The following is a 25730-nucleotide window of genomic DNA, read 5'->3' as shown; positions in this document are numbered from 1 at the left end:
TTTACAATATTAAACATAAATTTTTGTAGAGATTCTTATACATATATCCAAATTATATTTCTTTTTTCCTTATACTATTTAATTTCTATCATATATTTATACAATAATGTTATATATAATAACAAATTATATATATAATTTAAATTTTCTTAATTAGATTATTTACATATTTTTCTTAAAATTGTCTTAAAAACTATTGCCAAATTCCTATATCATTCCAATTCGATTATATTTGGAAAAAAAATGAAGAACTATTGCACTAAGTCTGAAAACTTTAGTTCGAAATAGAGACACAAATACTGTCATGATAGCAGTGTACTGTCTCAAAAGTAATTGAATTTACACGGGAAGGATCCATGTTTGAAAATGCCCAATCAGTTTGTGTACCGGTAGGTGTAGTCGAATATTCTACACCAAGCAGGGAACTAAAGTTTTTTTCTTGGAGCAGATTCCCTATTGAATTCCCTGTAGACATTAAACAAATTTTGAAATCTCCAACAATTAGCACATTTTGATTGCCTAACTCAGAAGTAAGCACTTCCTGAAGTTCTACAATTAATTGTCTGACAAAGAAAGCTGAATTTCTATATAGAACCAGAATATTAATATTGAAACATTTAAACAAAACCGCTTCTAAAACTTTGCGGCCTGAATAAATTTTCTTTACAGCCTTTGATTCTATAAAGCAAGCAATACTATGCTTTGCATATATTATAATGCCCCGTTTATTTCTGTTGCTTGTTTCCGTGCTATCTATCCTCAGCTCGTTAATTGGAGTAAATCCTGGTATATCAAAACTTTCGCAAGAATAACTCCAAGTTTCTACAAAACATAAAATATCTGAAGATAGCATCAAACAGTTGCATTTTATATCATTAATGTGAGCGTGAAGACTCTGAACATTATGGAATAAAATTTGATGTCCTGATGTTCGGGAAATCACAAAATTGAAACTTGTTGTCAAAGCTTTATTTGTGTTCAATTCCCTCAGTTCCCTAAATACGGTATCCGATTCAGAAAATTTGTTAGGAGGAATAAAATTTCCTATGATGAATAGACCTTCTGCAGAAGTAGCTCGACTACAAGCGACATATATTGAAGCTCTAGGCATTCTGGGTCGAGTATGAACTACAACTTTATTATATGTGGCACCCTGACTTTTTTGAATAGTTATTCCCTCAGCCGGAACAACTAGGAACTGATTTCTTTCAATTGAAATTTGTTCAATTCTTTTATATTGAAAAGATTTTAGAACTTTTTCAATTGGTGTCCAAGAACTTTCTACAGGATGAGGCTTTTTTGATCGTGCTATCAAACCAACAGAAGGTTCCAAAAATTTAATCCACAGAATTGTTGAAAAAGAACAATGGAAATCAATTTGCATAAGTTGTCCAGCTGCCCCATTAACCAAGCCATCACACGTGTTTATGTTCACTGTAATCATATATTTGGCAGATGTTTTTAGTGTCAATTCATAGAGCAGTCCCTGCGTTTCAGAAGTTTTGAAAGGTTTAACTCTTTCCAAAATATTCTCATTTTCATTTATACCAATTTCTTTATCTTATTATATTAGTGTTGAAAGGATAGCTTCAGTTGGGATTCGACTGAACTTAAGGGCATTGAAATTATTTGTCTCTTCATTGGACCAAAATAAATGTATGGCATCATCGGGAACTTCTTCGAAATTAACTACTCGAGTTTCAATGAGTGATATGTCCTCATTTGTCATAGTACCAGATGCCATATGATTTTATGCAATTGCAAAGGCCTGATCCTCCCGTTGTCTCATTATCTCTGATAATTCAAAGTATTTAAATAACTCCCACAAAAGGGAACCAACTAAAGTGCTGTATGCATCATTGGGATTAGGAGAGAATATCCACCTATCTCCAACAGGTGAGAGTTGCTTCAAATCACCAAACACGATGATCGGTATACCACCGAAGGGGCTGTCTGTTTTGAAAATTTGTTTTAATCTTACATCAACAGAGCTAAACATACGAGCACCTACCATCGATATTTCATCAATTATGATTAATTTTAAATCGATAAGTCTGGATTACAATGAATTAACTGTGTCATTGCTAAGTGGCCTCAACTCTCTATTCAACTGATTAACAGGTAAAGAGAATATTGAATGAAGGGTCATTCCACCTATTCCGAATGCTGCTTTACCCGTAGGTGCGCAAAGAAGAACTTTTAATGAACTTGGATTGGATCCAGGTGTAGAATTGTAACGATGGCTAAGCTTGATATATTGCAGATATCAAACGACTCTTTCCTACACCTCCACCGCCGCCAATGAACTCATAAAATGGGAGATTTGTTTTTAGGTGGTGCATCAAATTTGACAAATAGGTTCTTTGCTTAGTATTTAGACTTTGAGCTAAAGAAAATAATTCCTCAACTGGAATTAAAGGGGGTAGTTTAATAAGTCTAATATTGCAATCAGATTCAGTGCCATTATCTGTTGAATCTTCGCCATGCAAGTCCAGCAAATTTATATTTGGGTTTATTTCTGGAAGTGCCAACACTCTGAACTCATTTCCCACGATAGGTAGTTCATTTTGTCCTTCGTCCAAGTCTATTTCATTATAAAGACTTCCTAGAACATTTTCAAGTTCTCTTCGCTCAAAAACATCATATTTTCTTTGATTTTCCTCAATTATAATACGATGTGTTATGCAAGTCTGCTCATTATCGTTTTCAATGAGATCTTGCTGTTCATTCCGCTAAGGATAATAAAGCATTAACATTTCGCGGAAATACTGAACTCTGGCCAAATCTGTGTTAAACCTTCTATACCGAATAATACAAGGTTTGGTACGTTTTTTCACAAAACCGCTACCGTCTTTAAGAGGCATTTCAACCCCGCTTTCTGGTAAATTATCGTCTTCCCTCTCTTGTTCTTCATGACCACTATCTTGTGCTCTTCTACTAGATTTAAAATATTTATACCTAGATGCAAAATCAGCTAAACAAAGAGTTTCTTACTGATCGGATCTTTGAACATAACGGTCTAAAATACCGGCTACGAATATTTCAGTCGAACCTGAAGGAAGGTTCTGAAGTTCCGCTCTAGGTTTTACCATTCGAACGCGTTCCTCAGGTCGAGAGGTATTTAATAAATATTTCTGCATTACTTGCTTTCAAAAGATGGAGCCCAATGCAGCAATATACTGATTCTTGTGCAGATATTTCTGTGCCTGATATAAATTTGTGACCAATATGTTTAAGTTTTTGCTTAATAGTATAATTTCCAGCATTTACCTCTGATATAGCTTCATTTAAGAGCCTAGAAATTTCCCTGTTAGACTTGTTAATATAATTAATTATATATGAACAGCAAGCATATGCATCCAGTATATATTGGATATTCATATTTGCTCTATGGAGTTCCAAAATCAGAGGATTATAAGCGTTTATACAACGATCCTGTAATTTTCTTTTTAAAAAAATTTTGGGTTTTGTTAAACTTGACCTAAGGGCTAACAAATAGTCATCAAAAGACATATTTATTCTACTATCAGACAGGAAGTGTTCAAAATCGTTTAAATTAGAAATGTCTTCTGTAGTCATACTTGTTTCTGTAAGAGGTAACAGTATTTGCGTTGAAGGCATTGGTGGATATGGTATACCAAAACGACAAAACTGTTGTCCTCTTATTTACCTAGTACAAGACCGACTGTGGTTATGCTTTTGATAACCCAAATAATTTTTTAAGTGGCTAACCGAACCATCTGTAGAAATATAATTGTCATTAAAACTAATGACATCAGGGAATGTCTGAGGATCTTGAAGGTTGATCCTGGGAGCATTATTAAGCCAATACATGCCATGTACATGCGGGGAACCTCTCTGTTGAAACTCCACTCTCCAGTAGAAATTTGTAACAAAATGCTCTCCAAAAATGCCGGCGTTATCTTTAAAAAGCTTAAGAATTTGTCGATAGCGGTAGTCAAAATATCTAGCACAAGTAACCGCGTCTGACCAAATTAAGCGATATCTATCTTGGGTTGTCAAACTGTTGGCTTCCTCTTCCGAAATATCTTTAGAATCAACAATTTTAGAGAGGATGACCAAAAGCTCAACCCACTGAGATTCTGCAGCCGATAAAGTGATAAAGAAGGTTGGAAGCCCAAATTGGCGAATCATAGCGATTGCCTTTTTCTTCTCAGCTTCCCAGTGCGCAGGTGAGGATCTAACGCCTTTCAAAACCTTGTAACCATCATCGTGTTGAATCAAGTTTTGAACAAAGTTTTCGTTTAATAGATTTTGGGCCGTAACTCGGTTGCGACCTGAAAACTTTCTAAGGCAAATGGATGTACTATTCTTAATTTGTAACAGTTCTAATTTTTTGTAATCATAGAACAACTTTGAAATGGTACACACTCTTCTGTCAAAACGGCGAATTTCAGAACGTATTATCTTGCTATACATTTCAGAGCATGTACGCTTCTGCCCAACGTATATTGTTCCAAATGACAACTCTTCTGAATTATTATCTTGAGTTATGTCAATTGGTCTTTGTCCTTCACCTGGCGCTATAACTAAACGGTTATAGTCTAAGTTTTCTACAGGAATATTGTCCAAGAGAGTTTCTTGACCGTCTGGATTTAGCTCTGAAGTTAAAAGACCCGTGGGAATATTATTACCTGAGGGATTATCATGAGAAGTTTGTGCCGCATGAAAAAATTGAACCAATCGGGAATCCTCTGCAGATTCAACAAACGGAACTTCTTCTTGGTTATTAAATTCTGAAATCCAGTTTTCATTAATATGTATATTGCGCTCGCGATACAGAGGGGTATTCACTAAGAACTGCAAAGCTTCCATAATCTTTGCGGGGCGTATGGTATCGATCATGTAATCATGATTGTATTCCCAACGCCTTCTTAAGTGAATTTGTATCAATGAGCCTCATCAAAGGACCTTAGTTGAGATGTCACAATATTGTTAACCGAAATTGGTATATTAACAACAGCACCTTTGAGCAAACTCTGACCTTGATATCCTAACGGACGGATTGTAATAAAAGGCAATCTAGGCATTATGAGACGTTTTTCAATTGGGGTTAAACCTTTCAAACAATCCGGTATTTCAGGAAAGTCTAGACCGTTAGCTAAACATATTTTTGGGACGTTCTTTTTAACAAGCGCATTTTTGCAAGTAGCACAAAAAATGTAATTTCCATCTTCTGAAGGAAATTTTTGCATTAAAAAGAAGGCGGATGCAGCATTCGGGTGACCCCGCGCAATAGTTTCGAAATTTAATTAGCGAACTTGGTGTGAAAACCATAAGCCGCCGCAGCAAATACATATTTCAGTAGGGCCCTTATTTATATTTTGGAAATAAATGTTTTTGAAATCTGTTAAATTGCCACTATTTTCAGTTTCTATAACATTATTTTCTCTCGTTAATTGGATTCGTTGGGACTGCCTTTGGTTTTTAATTTGTCTATTGAGTGGGTTATCTCTGCGAAGGCGAACTTGACCTCTTCTAAGGCGTCTCTGTGTTTCTCTATCACGCTCCTCTCTTCTTATTTCAGGATTTCTTCGTGCATGTTCCCTTTGCATTTGATCACGAATGCGCTCTAAATTCCTATACTCAGGATTTCTTGCGCGAAGTTCTCTATGATCCCTAGTGTTCCTACTTTGTTCATCATAACGGACCTCAGGAGACCTATGACCTCGAGTATCTCTTATTTGCTCTTCAGAGCGAATTTGGGGATCTTGCCGCCTTGTTCTATGTTGAACAGTATTTGCAATTTGCTCAACAGATCGAACCTCGGTGTCTTCACGCCGAGATCTATGACCTCGAGTATTTCTTATTTGCTCTTAAGAGCAGATTTGGGGATTTAGACGTCTTGCCCTAAGTTTAACAGTATTTAAATTTTGTTCAAAAGACTGTACCTCGAGATTTGCCCGCTTGGTTCTATGTTGATTTGTATTGATAATTTGTTCGGACAGACGTACATCGGAATCTAATCTACGATTAGCGTGACTTACAGTATCTTGTGACTGCTCACTATCTCTATATAAAGAGTTTGCACGAAGAACTCTTATACGTCTTCTATTCTAAAGACGACTTAGTAATACAGGTTTTCTACTTAATGTAGGGATAATTAATAAATAATAAATAGCTTATAATATAAAATACTTATAGATAATACTTATATAATTCAGTCCGTCCCGGTCTGAAAAGTTGGATCCTAGGTGCTGCTCTCTCACTGTAATTGAATCCTTGCTATGACTCCTTTCCTGTTCCGTGTATAGGTACTATGGTATACTGGTGCACATATGTATATGTGTTTGCTCGCCACTGTATATAATACGGTTTTGCTCGTCACTGTATATAATAATACTTTAAACACTATATAACTAATACACTAAAATTAGTTTGAATAAAACACTTTGCTTGTAAAGACATCTAGTGAAACTGAAACTACAAACACAGTGTACTGCTATTTATTATACTCTTGCAACATGTTGGTACAGCTTACGTACTTTTGTATACCTATATACATATTACTTAGCTATTCACTAATAATAATACATAATATTAGTTACATTTATATTTTAGAAATTAGTAGTTTATTTCATTGTATTGAAATTAAGTTCTCGGAAGACCCCTCCGTAAATTACTTTTGTTAAACGCTTTCTAAAACAGGGGGATCTATGGTACCTATTTTGAAGGGTCTGCCCATGAAGGCTAAATTAACAATAACTTACATATAATTAAGTATGGTATACACATATGTAGAGCAGATATTTAGATTTTCTTCTTTCTGTCTTAATATCTAAACCTTTCATAAGCTGCCAACGGCGCTAGGTAAAATATAATTTTCTTGAGTTTACAGTTCACCTCATGACCTTCATATTAAAATGTGTCGCAAAACTGAAATAATAGACAGTAGCATGTAAACCAATGGGGTCGCAGTTTATCTATAACCACATAACAAGGGTCTTTAGCCCTTTTGATACTACATTACTAATATTTATTTCATGCAATTTTTTCTAGAAAGATTTTTTTGCTCTATACAAAGTCCAGCACTCCAAGAAACTTTTTTAGCATTGTTGTCTGGTATATTTTATAATAAGTTCAACATGATGGCTGAGAACATATAACTAACCACTGATTATCACCAAATATTAGAAGAAATATATGTATATAGAAATCTATATCTATCACTTTAGGTGGTGCAAGCAACTCTTTGGTGAACAAAACTATACTCTGTTGCAACATGTTGCAAAAGTATAAAAATGTTGCGAAAGAATTCAACATTCATTACTCGATTATTATTTGGTATCTTATTAACTTATGTCATTGATCATAGATTTATTTTGTGTCAATACTATTTTTTTCTCCGAAATGTTAACTTATTTAAAAAGAAGCTATTTAACTCAAACATGGTATATGTGATATAAACTGAACCAAAGGGGTTAGATTTAATATGTAGGGTATATGAGGTTGCTGTTGTACCAGAGGAGCGGAAATCAGTATATTAGGGTTATAAGGTTTAAACAAAGTCTAGACCAATTTCATTCATATGCAGCGATATACATTATTTATAAGAAAAACTGTCCATTTAATTTCATTACATTATCAAATTGACAAAAAAAATTATACCACAAGTAGTACATGTGAGCTGGGAAAATCAAAGGCCAGAAAATTCCTCCAAACCGTATATTAAATAATGTTGAATTAAACATCCATTATTAAATGATATCGTGATTAAATTACAATCAAATTTGGTATCTTCTTGACTTATATTAAAGGCCATAAACTTAGTCTCAGTTTTATTGCTTGAAGTGAGATATACATAAGTATGAATGTGATATTAACTCCACCAAAGTGACTAAATTTTATATTATAAGCTTAGGTGGCAAACGTCAACCAGAGAATCGGAATTCATTATATGAAGGTGTGAGGTTTAGACTTAGTATAACTAATTTCATTCTAATTCAGCGTCAAATCACATAATTTTTAAGAAATCTTTTCCACTTAATTTCGTTAAAATATCACGTTGATCAACCGGAACGGTGTAAAGTCAGGGGGAAAGACGGAAATCATATATATATTGGGGATAGAGAAATATATTAATTTTGACATTGCTCAGCTATACTCGAGAACATATTTTGAAGCAATTTTATATATAAAAAAAAATATTAATACTCACTCACCGACATATTCGGCATAAAACTGGTTAGAATAACGAAAAGCATTATGCGTAGTATATGGAATTTGTGGGTAGTATTAACCCGATTTTATTAATTTTTTCCAATACCACATACTACTAACATGCCACAGACTAAAAAAATGCTCCCACTGTTTCATTAAGGTACCTCACATACCATCACCAATCAAATGGAGTAAAGTCAGACGAATGTTCGAAAATCCTGCTATTAGTTACATGGGGGCTAAGACAAACAACATTTCGTTACGTAGAAGTCCACTTTTGGAACATGGCTTATTTAGGATGGGGGTGATACACTTGCACACACTTCGAATCCATGCACGTGCGCTTTGGGATTTCAAACAATCGTTTAAAACCAGATCTAAACATTTTGGAATATTGTTATGCTTAACTTTTTTACTTAATTTTATAAATTTATATCCTATATAAACTTCCTTACTCGTTCAGATGTAACCAAACATTTAATACTCTCGCAATTTTCAAAGATCAAAGGCGGACAGGTACTTTCAGGTGTTGCAAACCTTTATATCAAAAAAATATGTCTTAGCTCCCATATAACTAATATAAAGATTTTCAAACATCCGGTTGACTTTATACCTTTTATGTATGATATATTGGTCAATATCTGAAGGTGTCTTAATTAAACTCAAAGAGCATCTGCTTCTGTTAATAATATGTAGTAATGTCAAAAATATATAAAATCGAGTCAATATTACACCTATCTCCCATATACAATACTAATAAAAGATTTTCACACTTCCGGTTAGCTTTATACTGTATATAGGTATAAGTCAATATGTAAGATCTCTTCTCAAATTTAACTGAGCGTATAAGATTGCATATACTATAGCTTAAAGTTGGCTTCTATATTGTGAGATCAAAATAACCGATTTTTATAGATACATGTTCCGATTCAGATAGATACATGTTTCAAGAATGCACTATTAAAATTTCGATGGTAAATTATTTTAATATCCGCTTCTTCGTGCAAAGGATAGCAAAGATCATGTACAAGTATAACTCTCGATTTAACTAATTTATCGTTCATTTTGTAAGAATAATAGTCGCGAAAGTTTAGATGTATTAATTTATTGCCAAAGAACGGAATTACTTCACAGCAAATCCAATGTATTCTAAAAAAATTTATTGAAACTTCTTTAAATCGGATATTTTTCAACTGCTTGGAGAAATCTGTTGGTCTCACTTGTTCAGGTTCCGAAATCATACACTGCATTTAAACAGCTTTATGCAGACAAGATTTTACGTTATTATACTCTCGCAACCTGTTGCTACAGAGTATAATAGTTTTGTTCACCTAACGGTTGTTTGTATCACCTAAAACTAATCGAGTTAGATATAGGGTTATGTATATATAAATGATCAGGATGAAGAGACGAGTTGAAATCCGGGTGACTGTCTGTCCGTCCGTCCGTCCGTCCGTCCGTGCACGCTCTAACTTGAGTAAAAATTGAGATATCTTTATGAAACTTGGTTGACATGTTTCTTGGTACCATGAGACGGTTGGTATTGCAGATGGGCGTAATCGGACCACTGCCACGCCCCCAAATGCCATTAATCAAAAACAAATAACTTGCCATAACTAAGCTCCGCAATAAGATACAAGACTGTTATTTGGTACACAGGATCACATTAGGGAGGGGTATCTGCAGTTAAAATTTTTTTTTAAAAAGTGGACGTGGTCCCGCTTCTAATAGGTTTAATGTGCATATCTCCTAAACCGCTAATGCTATAATAACAAAATTCACTGGAAGCAAATGTTTTTAGCACTTCTATTGATGGTGTGAAAATACTTGAAATCGGGTGGCAACTCCGCCCACTCCCCGTATAACGGTACTGTTAAAAACTACTAAAAGCGCGATAAATCAAGCACTAAACACGCCAGAGACATTAAATTTTATCTCTGAGGTGGTATAAATTGGCTTTATAGGAACCGCGTTCAAAATTAGTCAGTGGCCGTGGCACAGCCCACTTTTAGGTGAAAACCCATATCTTGAGATCTGCTCAACCGATTTCAACCAAATTCAGTGCATAACGTTCTTTTTATGTTTCTATGTCATAGTGCGAAAATGGGCGAAATCGGACTACAACCACGCCTACTTCCCATATAACACCATTTTAAATTCCATCTGATTCTTTCACTTCCACTATGCAAATTAGGCAACAATGACTGTATCGTGATAAAACTTTGCGTGAATAATGCAATTAAAGTATGCCACCTTGCGGCCAAAAATTGTCTAAATCGAACCAAAACTGTTCAAACCCCTAAGTACTAAATATGTGGACCCCAGTGCCTTCTACCGAAAATATCAGTCAATCCACAAAGAAATCTCAAACGAGTATACCATTTGACTTTGCGAGAGTATAAAATGTTCGGTTACATCCGAACTTAGCCCTTCCTTACTTGTTTTTTTATTGATATTGATTCGTTTTTTTTATTGATAAATTCTTTGACCGGAATATTACATGACCATTTGCAAATTTTTTTTGGAAATATTACCAAATGTTTTTGGCACGTCTTTCACCACGTGTAAAACCAAACAGCAAAGGAAGAAGCATTTTATACTTTCGCAACTCGCAAAGATAAAAGCTGAGGAAATACCTTCTGATTTTGGCAAAACACTTAGCTTCGTGACTATATTTTACTTCCCGTCAGCGAAAATTATATTAAAAACTTGGGTTCATCGAGATCGTTCCTGCAAAAGAAGTCGTGGAGGCCATTTGAATGATGTTATATTCAGAACTTAATCGTGTCGATTTTACTTCACATTAAATAAAAAACATTTGAATTTTCTTAACAATTAGAGTGTTTTTTTTAATCTTAGAACGCTATTTGGCATACCCTGTATTAGGAATATGAGACCTACACTAACTCATTACTTCCAGAAAAAGGTCTGAGCTGATTGCACTAACTTTTGACATTGCCCAGGTATTCTTGAGAACATATTTTCAAACTATTTATAAATATCTAACGCTTAAATCTTAGAATAACGAAAATCATTATATGTACAATATGTGAGTTGGGGTAATTCGTAGACAAATTTCACATATTTTAGGCATTAAGGGGGTTTCTAACTTGTTTGCCCGAAACCCTGCGGTTTTTTCTAGAATTTTTTCTCGGAAAGCATAATAGGTGAAAGGATGCAATTGCACATTTGTCGGAGAAAATTTATTGAAGCTTTACACATTTTTTTGGGGATCCATGTAAAGGTGGCGAAGAGGGGTACCGAACAATGGCGGTAGTTTGGCGGCGACACGTCCTCATGGTGGAAGTCCTAGCGTATATTTATATCCTAAACCGGAAACGAAACATATATTTTTTTAATCTGTACATTTTTCTACATCCGTGGTCGGAAGTAGAAAACATTTTCTTGTTGCTAATTATTTTTTTAAATAAACAATTTGCAATATTTTTGAACAAACTTTTTTTTGGCGTCCTGTAGGCTAATGCCTACACCAAAAAAAATCTGGCTTTGAGAAAAGCGAGTTTACGCCAGGCCGCGGCGGACCAGCGCACTTGACACCGCTTCGCGAAATGGCCTGACGAAATTTAACAGAATTCAACTAAAAATTTTGAAATTGTATGTATGTATCTATCTGAATCGGAACATGTATCTATAAGCATTGGTTACTTTGATGTCACAATATAAAAACCCACCTGATGCTACAGATCACCTGTCTGTTCGTCCGTGAACGATCACCTAAAACTATTCGAGATAGGCATAGAGAAGAACTAATTAAAAGTTCAAACGTATGTAAATTAGCTATATTAAAATCAATTTATTATTTTATGCACATTAAAGCTTATGTTACAAAAGGACAGTTTCCGAAAATTTGAACTATAATTTTGAAACAGAGTTTGTTTAAGGAATTTCGATTCCAATGAACGCAAACGAGAAAGGTGTCGTGATACCAATTCAGATCAAACAAAATTCTAAAATTTGAAAAATTATAAAATAATAAGACAATTACGTGAGTTTACAATATATGTTTGGGCACAAGAAGGATCTGATAGCATTATGATGGTAAAATACATTTTGGCTCTGAGTATTTTTATACTCTTGCAATATGTTGCTACAGAATATAAAGGTTTTGTTCACCTAACCGTCGTACTATAAACTAATCGAGTTATATTCAGGGTTATGTATATATAAATGATCAGGACTTGGTAAACATGTTCCTTGGTACCATAAGAACTTTGGCCATCTACAATAGGCCGTAATCGGACCACATAAAGTCGTCTTATACCATCCCACAGATGAAATTTATTGTCTCTGGCATGTAGATTACTTGATTTATCGCGCTTTCAGTAATTTTCAACAGTACCGTTATATGAGGAGTGGGCGGAGTTTTCATCCGATTTCACCTTTTTTAGCACTGTCGATAGAGGTGGTAAAAGCATTTGTTCTCAGTGAATTTCGTTATTATAGCTTGAGCGGTTTAGGAGATATGCGTATTAAATATATTAATGGGCGGGACCACGCCCACTTAAAAAAAATTTAAACTGCAGATGCCCCTCCCTAATGTGATCCTGTGTACCAAATAACAGTCTTGTACCTTATTGTGGAGCTTAGCTATGGCCATCTGCAATATCAACCGTCTTATGGTACCAAGAAACATGTGTACCAAGTTTTATAAAGATATCAAGTTACAGCTTGCACGACAGACAGACAATCACCCGGATTTTAACTCGTCTCTTCGTCCTAATCAATTATACTTGTATATACATAACCCTATATCTAACTTAATTAGTTATAGGTGATACAAACAACCGTTAGGTGAACAAAACTAATCTACTCTGTAACAACAGGTTGCGAGAGTATAAAAAGTGCCATACTAAGCCGTATATTAAGATACAGGATAGGACCGCAGTGCCTAAATATTGTAATTGAAATTCGGAGAGAATCCTTTCCTGATAATAGTATGTCTAAATGTTAAAAATGGGTAGAATAAGGTTAAAACTTCCCTTTGCCCCATATACCTAGTATAAAGATTTTCGAACTTGCGGGTGACTTTATACCGTATAAATCGGCCAAAACGTGAGTTATATCCATAAATATATAAAAAAGTATGTGATTGAGTTTTATTAGTATGTGACAGTTAAAAGTATGTGGTATTGATAAAAATAGATAAACTCGGGTCAATACTATCCGCAACTCCCATATACTCGTACTACATATAATGATTCTCGTTGTATGATGAATATGTAGTTCGGTGTGTAAAAAATTCCTTTCTTTGTCCTCAATATACCTCATTACTTGATTTCAATCTTTCCACCTGACTTTAAACCGTTCAGGTTGGTCAAAATGTGCTATTTTAATGAAATTAAATTTACAAGTTTTTTTATAATGATATGGTTTAGTGCTAGCGAATATAAATTAAAATTCTTCCCGATACTTTAAAGTATTTGCAAATTCAAAATAATTAAAAATAAAATATATAATTTAAAACAAGTAATAAGTCCTAAGTTCGGGTGTAACCGAAAATTTTAAACACTTGCAACTTACAAGAATCAAAGCCCGAAAAAGTCCTTTAGGTGCTGGCAAAACTTAATATTAAGAAATGTTGTGAAAGAATTAAACATCCATTATTCGATGAAATCGGAAATAAATTACAATCAAATTTGGTATCTTCTTGACTTATATTGAAGTCCATAAACATAGACTTACGTATGTTGCTATATTTTAGTTCACGTCAGCTAAAATTGTATTAAAACACCTTCAAATGAGATATATAATACTTGTACTTATACATTTGATAATAACTCGACCGAAGAGGCTAAACTTAATACATTGAGTTGATGGAAAAACGTCAACTAGAGAATCGGAATTCGTTATATTAGGAATATGAGGTTTAGAACCATTCCAGCGTTAAACCGTATAATATATTTAGAAAACTTGTTCATTTAATTTAATTTAAATATCACACATTTTGACCAACCTTAACGGTTTAAATAAAGGACAGAAATCCGAATTTCAATTATATATATTGTACATTGAACGATAATTTCGGTAAAAAGTCAACAATTAACACTGGCTTGAACACTTATGGCCCGATTTTGGAAATTTTTAGACTTGAGATGGCATATCTTAAAGGCACTCTTTTTACAAAGTTTTGTTCAAATATATCATTAGTGCTTGATTTGATTAGAAAATCAAAATAACAGGTGGAATTTAGATTTGTGTTACATGGGAAGTAAGCGTTGTTTTAATTCGATTTTGTCCATTTTTGCACTGTAACATAGGCATGTCATAATAATGTCACTTACCAATCAACTACATTTCTACAAATACTTTTCCTTAATGGGATTCGTTGTACCAAATAACAGTTTTGTATCTTATTGTGGAGCTTTTAGTAATTTATTGATTTTAGATTAATGGCGTTTTGTGAGCGTGGCAGATCCGATTTTGCCCATCTACAATACCGACCTTCTTATGGTGCCAAGAAACATGTGTACCAAGTTTCATCAAGATATCTTAATTTTTACTCAAGTTACAGCTTGTAAAAACGGACGGAAGGACAGACAGTCAACCGGATTTCAACTCGTCTTCTGATTCTGATCATTTATATATGTATATATAGCCCTATATCTAACTCAATTAGTTAGGTTAACAAAACTATTATACTCTGTAGCAACATGTTGCAAGGGTACAGTATGTTTATTATTAAAAATATACATAACTAATATACAATTTCTATTTGCATTCAACTGCTGTTTTCGCGTTCGAACGTATACATACATATATAAATCAACTAACTTTTACCTTATAAAAACTATAAAAAAATTTGTAAGATACAATATATAATAAGTTATATATTATATATATATACATATATATATATATAGGCCTAATATACATATATATATTTCAAATATGCGCCGTTTTGTTCGTAAACTTGTTGCCAACGATCCAAATCCAAAATATCCAAATTTAAATTTTGATTTACATATAAATATCATCATTTTAAATTAAAAAGACAGAAAAAATTGTATCAATATTAGTTATAATTTTAATTTCGAAAATATATTTTTAAATCGATATTTTCTGATAGGTTTTATTTTCTATGGGCATTTCTGGTTATAAATTGATATTTTCCTATCCAGTATGATATTTGACTGCAGAGATCACACTTAACATACATATTCATGAGCATTTGCATAGGTATCTTGTTTGAAATCCAACCAAACTACTTTTAACTAGTAGAGTCGGTAGATGTAGGTCAGACAAGGTCATTCGCTTACGGTTTTTGTGCATTTATTTACAAATTTTGTATCTGCTATTAGTACATAAGGAAATAAATATTAACTGTTGTAAAATTTATACTTTGACCGATGCCGATTCTCTTAAAAAACTCTACCTAAATATTATATATAAGAACTTATTCATTTATTTATAACCTGTCAAAAAGAACATTCAAGGTTAAATAATTTTACAACAATCTAAATGTTAGTAAATATGGTATTATATATTCAAAACATTGCGAAAGATTTCAGCATTTATTATTCGACGAAGGATCAAAAGAACATTCAAGGTTACATGAACTTACAACAATTTAAAAGTGAGTAAATATGGTATATTCAAAACATTGCGAAAAATTTCAGAATTCATTATTCGACGAAAGGGTGAAGGAGGATTACTCGTTTATGATATTTGGTATTTTATTAACTTATATTATATTATATATCGTAACCCCACTTGGTATCATTACTATATTTTTTTTCCGAGATACAAATATGTCAAATAACATATATATAAATATGTGATAAAAATTCAGCAAAAAGGATAAATATTAAATTTATATATTATTGAGTATATGAAAAAAAATGAACCAGTGAAACGAAAGTCATTATATCTATCATTATATTAGGGATAAGGTTAGTATACTGTCTAGACCAATTTAATTCATCTGCAGCGCTAAACCACATTATGTTTATGAAAGCATTCAAATATCACATATGGTTTATTGACCAACATAAACGGTTTAAAGTCAGATAGAGAGTGGGAAATCATTATATCGGGTGTATTTGGCTAAGGAAAGTATTTACCCGAATTTATCCATTTTTGGCATTACGCCATTACTAGGAAAAGATGCTTTCTAAATTTCATTAAGGTGCATCACAGATAGACCGATATTTTCGGTAAAAAGTTTGCCGTAGGCACTGAGGTCCAGATATTTGGTATCTGGCAACTTGAAAAGTTATAGTCCGTTTTCGACTATTTTTGGTCGTTAGATAGCAAATCTTTAATACACTTCGAAATTATTTCGATAACATCATTGGTTTTCGATTTGTATACTGTAAAGTGAAAGAATTATATGAAATTTAAAATTGTTATGTATGCGAAGTAGTCGTGGTTGTAACCCGATTTCGTCCATATAACGTAACATAAGAAAGGAAAACTAAATCATGTAACAAATTAGTTTGACATCGGTTAAGTAGATTCTGAGGTATGGGATTTCACTCAAATGGCAAAGTTGCGTATTTTTTGTACCATCTTTGGTAGAAAATTTTATGTCTCTGACGCTTTTACTTAATGAGTTATCGCACTTTTAATAATTTTCAACATAACCGTTATATGGGGAGTGGGTTTTGTTATCATATAATTTAACCGTTTTTTACAGTAGATAAAGAAGTTTTCTAAAATACTTCCTTTCAGCATGTTAGATTGAAAAAGTTTAGTCTGAGATATGATCATTAAACTCTATAGAGATGCCCTTTCTACAACGATACCTTGAACCAAATCGTTTTGCATCTTCATTTGAAGCTTAGTTATAGCCCTTATATATTTACGCTTTGTGGTTGTAACAACGGACTGATTCCGCCCATCTTCCATACCAACCCCTCTTGGCTGCCAAGGCACACGTCTACTAAGTTTCATGAAGATATCTTAATTTTTATCCAAGTTATTGCTTGCACGAAAAAACAGATGGAACCATTATGATAGGGTAACAAAACTACAAGGTTGATACCAAACTGAGCTGGAAAATGAATATAGAACAAGTAAGGAAGGGCTAAGTTCGGATGTAACCGAACATTTTATACTCTCGCAAAGTCAAATGGTATACTCGTTTGAGATTTCTTTGTGGATTGACTGATATTTTCGGTAGAAGGTCAACTATAGGCACTGGGGTCCACATATTTAGTACTTAGGGGTTTGAACAGTTTTGGTTCGATTTAGACAATTTTTGGCCGCAAGGTGGCATACTTTAATTGCATTATTCAGCGTGGTCAACTAATATAAAAAGTATTTAAGCTCACTGGCAGGTCAACCCACATGTCCATAATTTGGGTTTCCGGCCTTAGGAACATTTTCGGCAACGAAAAATCAAACGAGTTGGCCAAGTCAGAAGCCTTTTAGACGAGTTTGAGGCGGAGACAATACCGTACCCACTAGGAACGATCTAGAGGGAGCTAAATACGCAATTTGAATTCTCAGAACAGATGGAATTCTACAGCTACATGCAATATAGTGAAACAAAAATAGCCAAAATATGACCAGACAAGAACTAATTACTTTTTAAATAGGTCCAGGAAAAATATATATTGACTTACAGCAACCATAACGGGGCATTGGCCATTTTTAGAACACGCGTTAAAAATGGGAATTCCTCATAACAATATTTGCCTGCTATGGAGATTTTGGCAATTAATAAATAATGTTATCGGTATGAACTTTCCCACAGGAATAATATGATATTGATGATGTGATATTAATATCAAATAATGAGACCATGAGCCATAGTATAAATTAATAATAGTTATCTAACATTTCAATGCGCATTTCGAGCGGTAATCGCATAATATAAGTTTCAGATCATGAAATATTTCAAGAAATAAAGTATTTTTTTTCATAGTTTACAAAAGCACAATACATCTATGAAACTAATTATGGATTAAGTTCTTTTGAACTCGATTATTCGGCCCATTCCCCATACAACGGTTATGTGAAAACCTCCTAAATGTACGATATATCACTAAATAAATACGTCAGAAGCATTACATTTCCTAACGCAGATGGTGTACATCAACATGTAGAGAAAGTAGCAATATTTTAAGCATGTGAATATTTGAATCACTGCGAAAACGGTTATATTGAAAACTACTAAATGTGCGACAAATCACTAAATAATTACGTCAGAAGCATTACATTTCCTAACACAGTTGGTGTTTAAAAGATTCGCAGGAATCGGTGTAAAAATTGGACAGTACGCGTGGCATCGTGCCCTTGTGTTAAAAATAGATAAAATCCACTCCATACTTCACCTAGCTCACATATACCTAATTTAAATAACATTTTAGAACTTCCAGTAGAAAATATTTTAATGATATTCAGGGAGCGCCTTTTCCTAATAATAGGTCCTTGCGCCCCAAATGGGTCAAATCTCGTGAATATTTCCCCTAGCTCCCATATACTAAATATTAGGGTTTTCAAACATCCGGTTAGCTTTACACTACAAACATATTACGATCTGTACTGTAAGGTTCCTTAACAAAACTTAGCCCCATAAACCAATTTAAAATTGGCTTTATACCATTTAGAAAGGTAATGATGAAAGATATCTTAGCAAAATAAATGAAAGTATAATATTGGATATACTATAGCCTAATGAAGGGTATGTGAAATGGGTTAGCGAATTACCTCAGCTCACATAAACTACATAGTAATGTCACTACCAGTGATTTTTTCACTGTGATTGTTATCGCGTGAATTTCGATAGCAGTTCGCTTTGCGAAATTGCGATTTTATTACAGTATAATAGAGTTACTTGTGATCGCAATAGCAGAATAGATATGATATAAGTGGCAGCCTTCTTCAAAGTATTGCAAATGCGTATATGCGACTCTTCGTTATAGAGGTTTTACTTTTGAGTATACATTTTAAATAACTTATTAATGGACAAACTGAAAATACAATTTAACTATGAATGGACGGGAAGAAATAACTATTGTAACAGAATTTGATATTATAAGTAATAAGAATTTATATAATCAAAAAAGCAAAACTTATCATTTTCATACAAGTGGTAATAATTCATTTAAACAATAAAGCAAAATTTATCATTGTACTTATATCAAGAAATAGTTACTGTGCCGATGTTTTCTCTAATTTAAGAATATATTTATTTAATCACAAATTTTATTTACATTTTATATATCAGCAATTAACGGTGGATATATGTACAATAGTTTATTACAACTTTTGACATACAAAATTACCGTATTATTATATAGTTCTTAGTTTAGTTTTTAAATATGTAGACTTCTAAAATAAATTATTTTTGGAAGTTGCAATATCTTTATAGTATAAAATACTGTAGGTATATCAGGTAGCTGTCTCTGTACTTCAGCATGTAGCGATTTTAATATGTACAATATTTTACATATAACTCTTTACATAAATAAATTACCATATTGTTATATAGTTCTAAGTTTAGTTTTTAAATATATAGACTCCTAAAATAAAGTAGTTGCAATATCTTTATTGTATAAAACATGATATACGGGTATAAAATACGGTACATATATTTCTTTTTTAAAAAGTATTTTAAAATTAGCTTGCGCAACACTGTCATTCAATCAGAGAACTTAAATGAACTAAGTTCTCTGGCTTAATAGCACCTTACATTTTTTTGTGGTGAATATTTATTAAGTTACCACAGTTAAAAAAGGCATAAATATATATCGTAATTACTCTAAAATTTGCCAATAATAGCCGCTCCTTTAAAAACATATATTAAAATAAACTTATTTTATTTTGAAAACATATTAAAGTTTTGCATATAACCAATATTTTTTGGACAACTTTTTCATAAATTAAAAGAAAATAGCAAGATGCAACCATTTTCCGGTAAAAAGTCGGCCATCTAGGCTGTCAATAGAAATTTAACCCCTAGGCGGACTTGACGTTTCTCCATGGACCCCTCTCAGCTGTAGCTTTGTTTACATCGATCAGCTGATTCTTTCTCTACTCCCCCTTTACGATGGTTATAAGTATCCGTATCTGTCACCAATTGTGCGTGAAAAATTAGGATGCTAAGAATCATCAGTGCCTCCTGAAAGGTTATTTTCTACGGCCAGAATAATATTAAGCGAATTGGACGATCAAAAAGCCAAAATGCTATATTTTTAAATGCAAATGTTAAAAACATGTCTTAATTATGTAAGTTAAGCCGTTTAGTGGCAACTTCTTATGGAATTTTTAAATTAATTTAATTATATTTTCAATTTTATTTATTGTTAAAACCAAATTTGAATTTGAAATTTGGTTTATTTAGTTGCGAGTGTGTGAGTTGTAGGTATTCTTAAAATTGCGTCCAAAAATTTTTTTGAGTATACTTAAATAATGCTAAAATGAATGCAATCAGTTCAGACCTTTTTCTAGCCCCAATATGTCCGATATACTATTTTCCGAAAGAAGAAGAAGGAAAATATTAGGTCAAGTAAAAAGTTCGTTCGGTTAATAAGAGATGGCGTTATTGTCCATAGTACTAGTGTTACGTGTTTATTCGCGCTAAAAGTTTGTCTTTGAAAGTTTTTCGATTGATTGACTCAGTACGTTGTGAGCGCTCGTCATAGATGGACACCAGCAAAAGGAAAATTCGCTATATTTTACAATTTTTCTTCGATCAAGGCGAAAAAGCAGCCAAGGCGGCTGAAAAAATTAGTTTAGTTTATGGGCTCCACACTGTAAACGAACCTGTAGCACAAAAGTGGTTTGCTAGGTTTCGTTCCGGTAATTTCGATGTCAAAGATGCACCACGCGTCGGGAGGCCTGTCATCGAAAATTGCGATAAAATCATGGAAATAGTGGAAACAGACCGTCACGTGAGCACTTATTGAATTGCTGAGGAACTAAGGATAACCCAGAAAACCGTTTGCAACCATTTGCATAACCTCGATGTTTGGCAAAAAAACATGATGGACCGAATTTCCATCTGCGAATCGCTGCTGAATCGCAACAAAATCGACCCGTTTCTGAAACAGATTGTGACTGGCGATGACAAATGGGTCACTTACGACAACATCGAGCGCAAACGGTCATGGTCAAAGCTCGGGGAAGCGGCCCAGATAGTGGCCAAGACCGGATTGACGGCCAGGAAGGTTTTGCTGTGTGTTTGGTAGGATTGGCAAGGAATCGTCTACTACGAACTGCTCCCCTATGGTCAAACGCAGATAACATATCTTTGATCAACAGAGGCCGAATTGTGTTCCATCACGGCAACGCCAGCCCGGGAGCTCGGATGGGAGGTTCTAATGCACCCACCTTATAGTCCGGACCTGGCACCAAGTGATTACCATCTTTTCCTGTCCATGGTGAACACGCTTAATGGGGAAAAGTTGGCCTCAAGAGAGGCCTGTGAAAATTGGCTCTCCGAGTTTTTTGCCAATAGGGACGCAGCCTTCTACGAGACGAACTTTTACTTGACCTAATATAATAATGAAACTATATGAGTATATGCCATACTTGTACAATATAATATAAGTTAGTGTGAAACGATATGATTGTAATCCATTGGAGATTTTGTAGGTCAATGAAGGTTTAACTTTTATGGAATATCTTTTTATATATTTTATATAACACACCTGAAATTATTTCTCCGGCTTTTATCTTTGGAAATTTGCGGCAGTATTCAAAGTTGAGTAACACCCGAACTTAGCTCTCCCTTACTTGTCTTAAGAAATTTTTCATATTTCTCCTAATACATTGCTATATGAGTATAATTAATATATGATAATTTTGTGTATCATTATATGACATTATGACTTAAACGAATAATATTGTACAAATAAAACAAAAATTAAAATATATCATACCCTAGGGCGACACAATTTGGGGGACGGCAAATTTTTCAGAATGTCAAATTTAAACCTGATATAATGTAACGATAATATATTTCCGTTATTTATTTTGCTTTTTTTAATATAAATTTACGGATAAGTTTCTATGAAATAAAATGCAATTCTTTTTTTGAAGAATTTTCAAAGCTCTGTTGACTTTTTGTATCTTTAGTAAAGTGAATCTTTTATCTAAAATGCTGTAAAAATTGCACAATTTTTCCAATTTTATTTTCGATGACTCCGGTGTTCAATAAATCATGGAGAATTTACATATATAAATTGATATTGAGTATTCATTTAAAATTCATCTTTTTGTTTGTATATAAAAATATTTTTTTCTTCAAAATGTTTCCTATAGAATAAAATAAATCAATATATTCATTCTATACCCAATTTTTGGAAAAATAAAAATAATTCAAAGAAAATAAAAATTTAACAAAGTTAACGTTTTATTTTCGCAATATTTTTGAATTATATTGCTGCGCGCAAGCAAATCAACCAAATTCCAGGCGTAAAAAAAAGGAAAGTTAGAACAAATAATAGATTTCATCAAACAACATCCTACAGCACCAATACAACATATCTTGGATACATCAATATGGCTGTCTTCACCTTTTAAATTCTGGGATACAAATAGTTAAAAATTGTATTAAAATAATAAATAATTGTTTTAATAATTTATCATTTCAAGAAATATTTTTATATCTTAAGTCAATTGAACCACAAAATTTAATTTTTAATGCTTCTATTAATAATTTATATGATTACTATTTTAGTATAAATTAATCAATAAATGTTTTAGAGGAATTATTGAAATTTCAATTTTCTAATAATGAAGTAGAAATAAAATTATTTTTAAACAAGTAAGGAAGGGCTAAGTTCGGTTGTAACCGAACATTTTATACTCTCGCAAAGTCGAATGGTATACTCGTTTGAGATTTCTTTGTGGATTGACTGATATTTTCGGTAGAAGGCCAACTATAGGCACCAGGGTCCACATATTTAGTACTAAGGGGCTTGAACAGTTTTGGTTCGATTTAGACAATTTTGGTCACAAGGTGGCATACTTTAAACGTATTATTCACGTAAATTCACCCGATATAATCATGGTTGCTTGATATACATAGTGGAAAGTGAAAGAATCAGATGGAATTGATAATGGTGTTATATAGGAAATAGGCGTAGTTGTAATCCGATTTCGCCCATTTTGGCACTATGACATAGAAATATGAAAAGAACGTTATGTACCAAATTTGGTTGAAATCCGTTAAAAAGATCCCAAGATATGGGTTTTCACCTAAAAGTGGGCGGTGTCACGCCCACTGTCTAATTTTGAACGCGGTTCCCATAAAGTCATCTCATACCATCCCAGAGATAAAATTTAATGTCTCTGGCGTGTTTAGTGCTTGGTTTATCGCGCTTTTAGTATATTTTAACAGTACCGTTATATGGGGAGTGGGCGGGCTTGTCACCCGATTTCAACTATTTTCACACTGTGGGTAGAGTTTCTAAAAACATTTACTTCCAGTGAATTTTGTTATTATAACATTAGCGGTTTAGGAGTTAGTTTAAAAAAAAATTTAACTGCAGATGCTCCTCCCTAATGTGATCCTGTGTACCAAATAACAGTCTTGTATCTTATTGCGGAGCTTAGTTATGGCAATTTATTTGTTTTTGATTAATGGCGTTTTGTGGGCGTGGCAGTACCAACCGTCTCACGGTACCAAGAAACATGTCTACTAAGTTTCATAAAGATATCTCAATTTTTACTCAATTTGCACGGACGGACAGACAGTCACCCGGATTTCAACTCGTCTCCTGATTATTTATATAAGTATACCCCAAATATCTAACTCGATTAGTTTTAGGTGATACAAACAACCGTTAGGTGAACAAAACTATTATACTCTGTAGCAACAGGTTGCGAGAGTATAAAAATGTATAACAGTCAATGTTATTAATATTTATTTGTATTGTTTAATAATTATATTTTAATGAAGTAAATAATTTATCTAAATAATATGAATGGACTCAAATAAATAAAATTTCTTTCTTTGAAAAGGGCGGCTAATCAGACAGGGCCTTGAGCGGCAAAAAGCTTAATCCGCCACGGGTCATACCTCAATAAAAATATTATATATGCTTATTTGTATCTTTACAAATATTATACGTATAATAAATTAGTCATAAAATAACGTAATATCAGTTGCATTACAGTTTTGAGTAGAATTTACCTTCGTGTAAATATTTTTCCCACTAATGAGTAATAAGTATGATGAGTGAAGTTTTTTGTTGTCATTTCAAAGTTTGCTAGCTCCATAAATTTCTATGAAGAATTTTATATGTAATTATATAAAATATGTAATCATTACGGCAATTCCAGAATACATTTACAGACGAATATACATACAGTTTCAGAGTAATATGATTTCTGTCTGTACTGGTATTTTATTTTGTATTTTTTATTATGCCTATACATATGTTTCGCATTAGTTAGTTGAATTCGTGTATATGTACATATGTATGTATATAATTTTGTAAATAAAAACGAAAGAAAAATCAAAGAAATCACTTTTGCTTTCTGCAGTATTATTTTAAAATCTTTTCAGTTGTTATATACACACATTTATGTATATTTATATTCGGTTGTCAAAATGAAAATTGCTATTATGGTACACAAAAACTATCACTGCTTGTGCCACACACTATTAAACTTTGTTGTATTTAAAACATAAAACGGTAAAATTTTTTTCGGTTAATAATTAAAACAAAAACAAACAGCGTTAATCAATTTGTCATGTTGATGACTTATGAACAGAACGCGTTGCAATTAAAAACAACGATCGTAACACATACACTAACGACATGGCCCATAAGCACACATGGAATCTCATTCGTGAATACACAGATTTTATACCTATGTATGTATGTATACTGAATTTACAGCAATACGAATTTTAAATTCCGGTTTTGCAGAGATTTATATGCATGGTTATATACACATGTTTGTTATATTTATATATGTACATATGTATATGGATTTATATGTACAAACATTTATTTCGAAATATATTAACTTATGAGCCAAAAATAAAACAAGCATAATATTTTAATCAGTGTTATATATATATTTGTACGATATATCAAAAATGTTGTAGAAAGGTGGTAGATTGTGTATGTATCCATGTATTTGTAGCAATATATAAATGCATATACATAGTATATCCAAATGAATTTTTTCCACGACTTATAATTTTCACATTTTATATGATATCAATACAAATGTGCACACACGTAACTACAGATGTGTATATACATACGTATGAAAATATTTATGAAATTAACACCATCATTTCGACGAAATGTTTCTTTGATATAAGCGCGGATTTTAATTTAAGTAAATTATTATTAAATATTAATTTTTGATCTAAAAAAACACTGCAAGCTCACAAAAAGAGTAAATGCCAGATCATTGACACCATTAACATATTCCGAGCTATTCAATCCAGTTAGAGGGTCGAAATAGTACTGGCAACTAATCGAGCAGAAATACTTTTGATTACTTTGAGGCCACTGCTATTATGTACATATATGTATGTATATGCCTCATGGAAGCTTGCTCTCCACATATTTTCTTCGATCTGAAGCTCAACAGATCAACGAACCTGTAATGAG

General features: G+C 32.9%; 1 protein-coding gene across 5 annotated transcripts in view; it reads right to left on the bottom strand.

Annotated features, from left to right (window-relative positions):
• Window positions 1-25730, bottom strand: part of Cad86C (Cadherin 86C) — a 72012-nt gene extending 46282 nt beyond the window's left edge. The window contains exons 1-2 of one of the 5 annotated variants that reach the window (XM_070113104.1): window positions 25376-25730; window positions 24290-24526 (exon numbers count right to left, since the gene is read on the bottom strand). The gene's annotated coding sequence lies outside the window, so the exon portion shown is untranslated. Of the gene's footprint in view, window positions 1-24289; window positions 25082-25375 lie in introns of those variants that run through there. The other 4 variants (XM_070113105.1, XR_004976366.2, XM_070113106.1 and 1 more) reach the window with 4 other exon arrangements.

This window comes from Bactrocera oleae, chromosome 2, assembly GCF_042242935.1.
Source record: "Bactrocera oleae isolate idBacOlea1 chromosome 2, idBacOlea1, whole genome shotgun sequence".
NCBI lineage: Eukaryota > Metazoa > Arthropoda > Insecta > Diptera > Tephritidae > Bactrocera > Bactrocera oleae.
The sequence above is the reverse complement of the archived record's forward strand: the minus strand, read 5'-3'. Positions and strand labels throughout refer to the sequence as shown.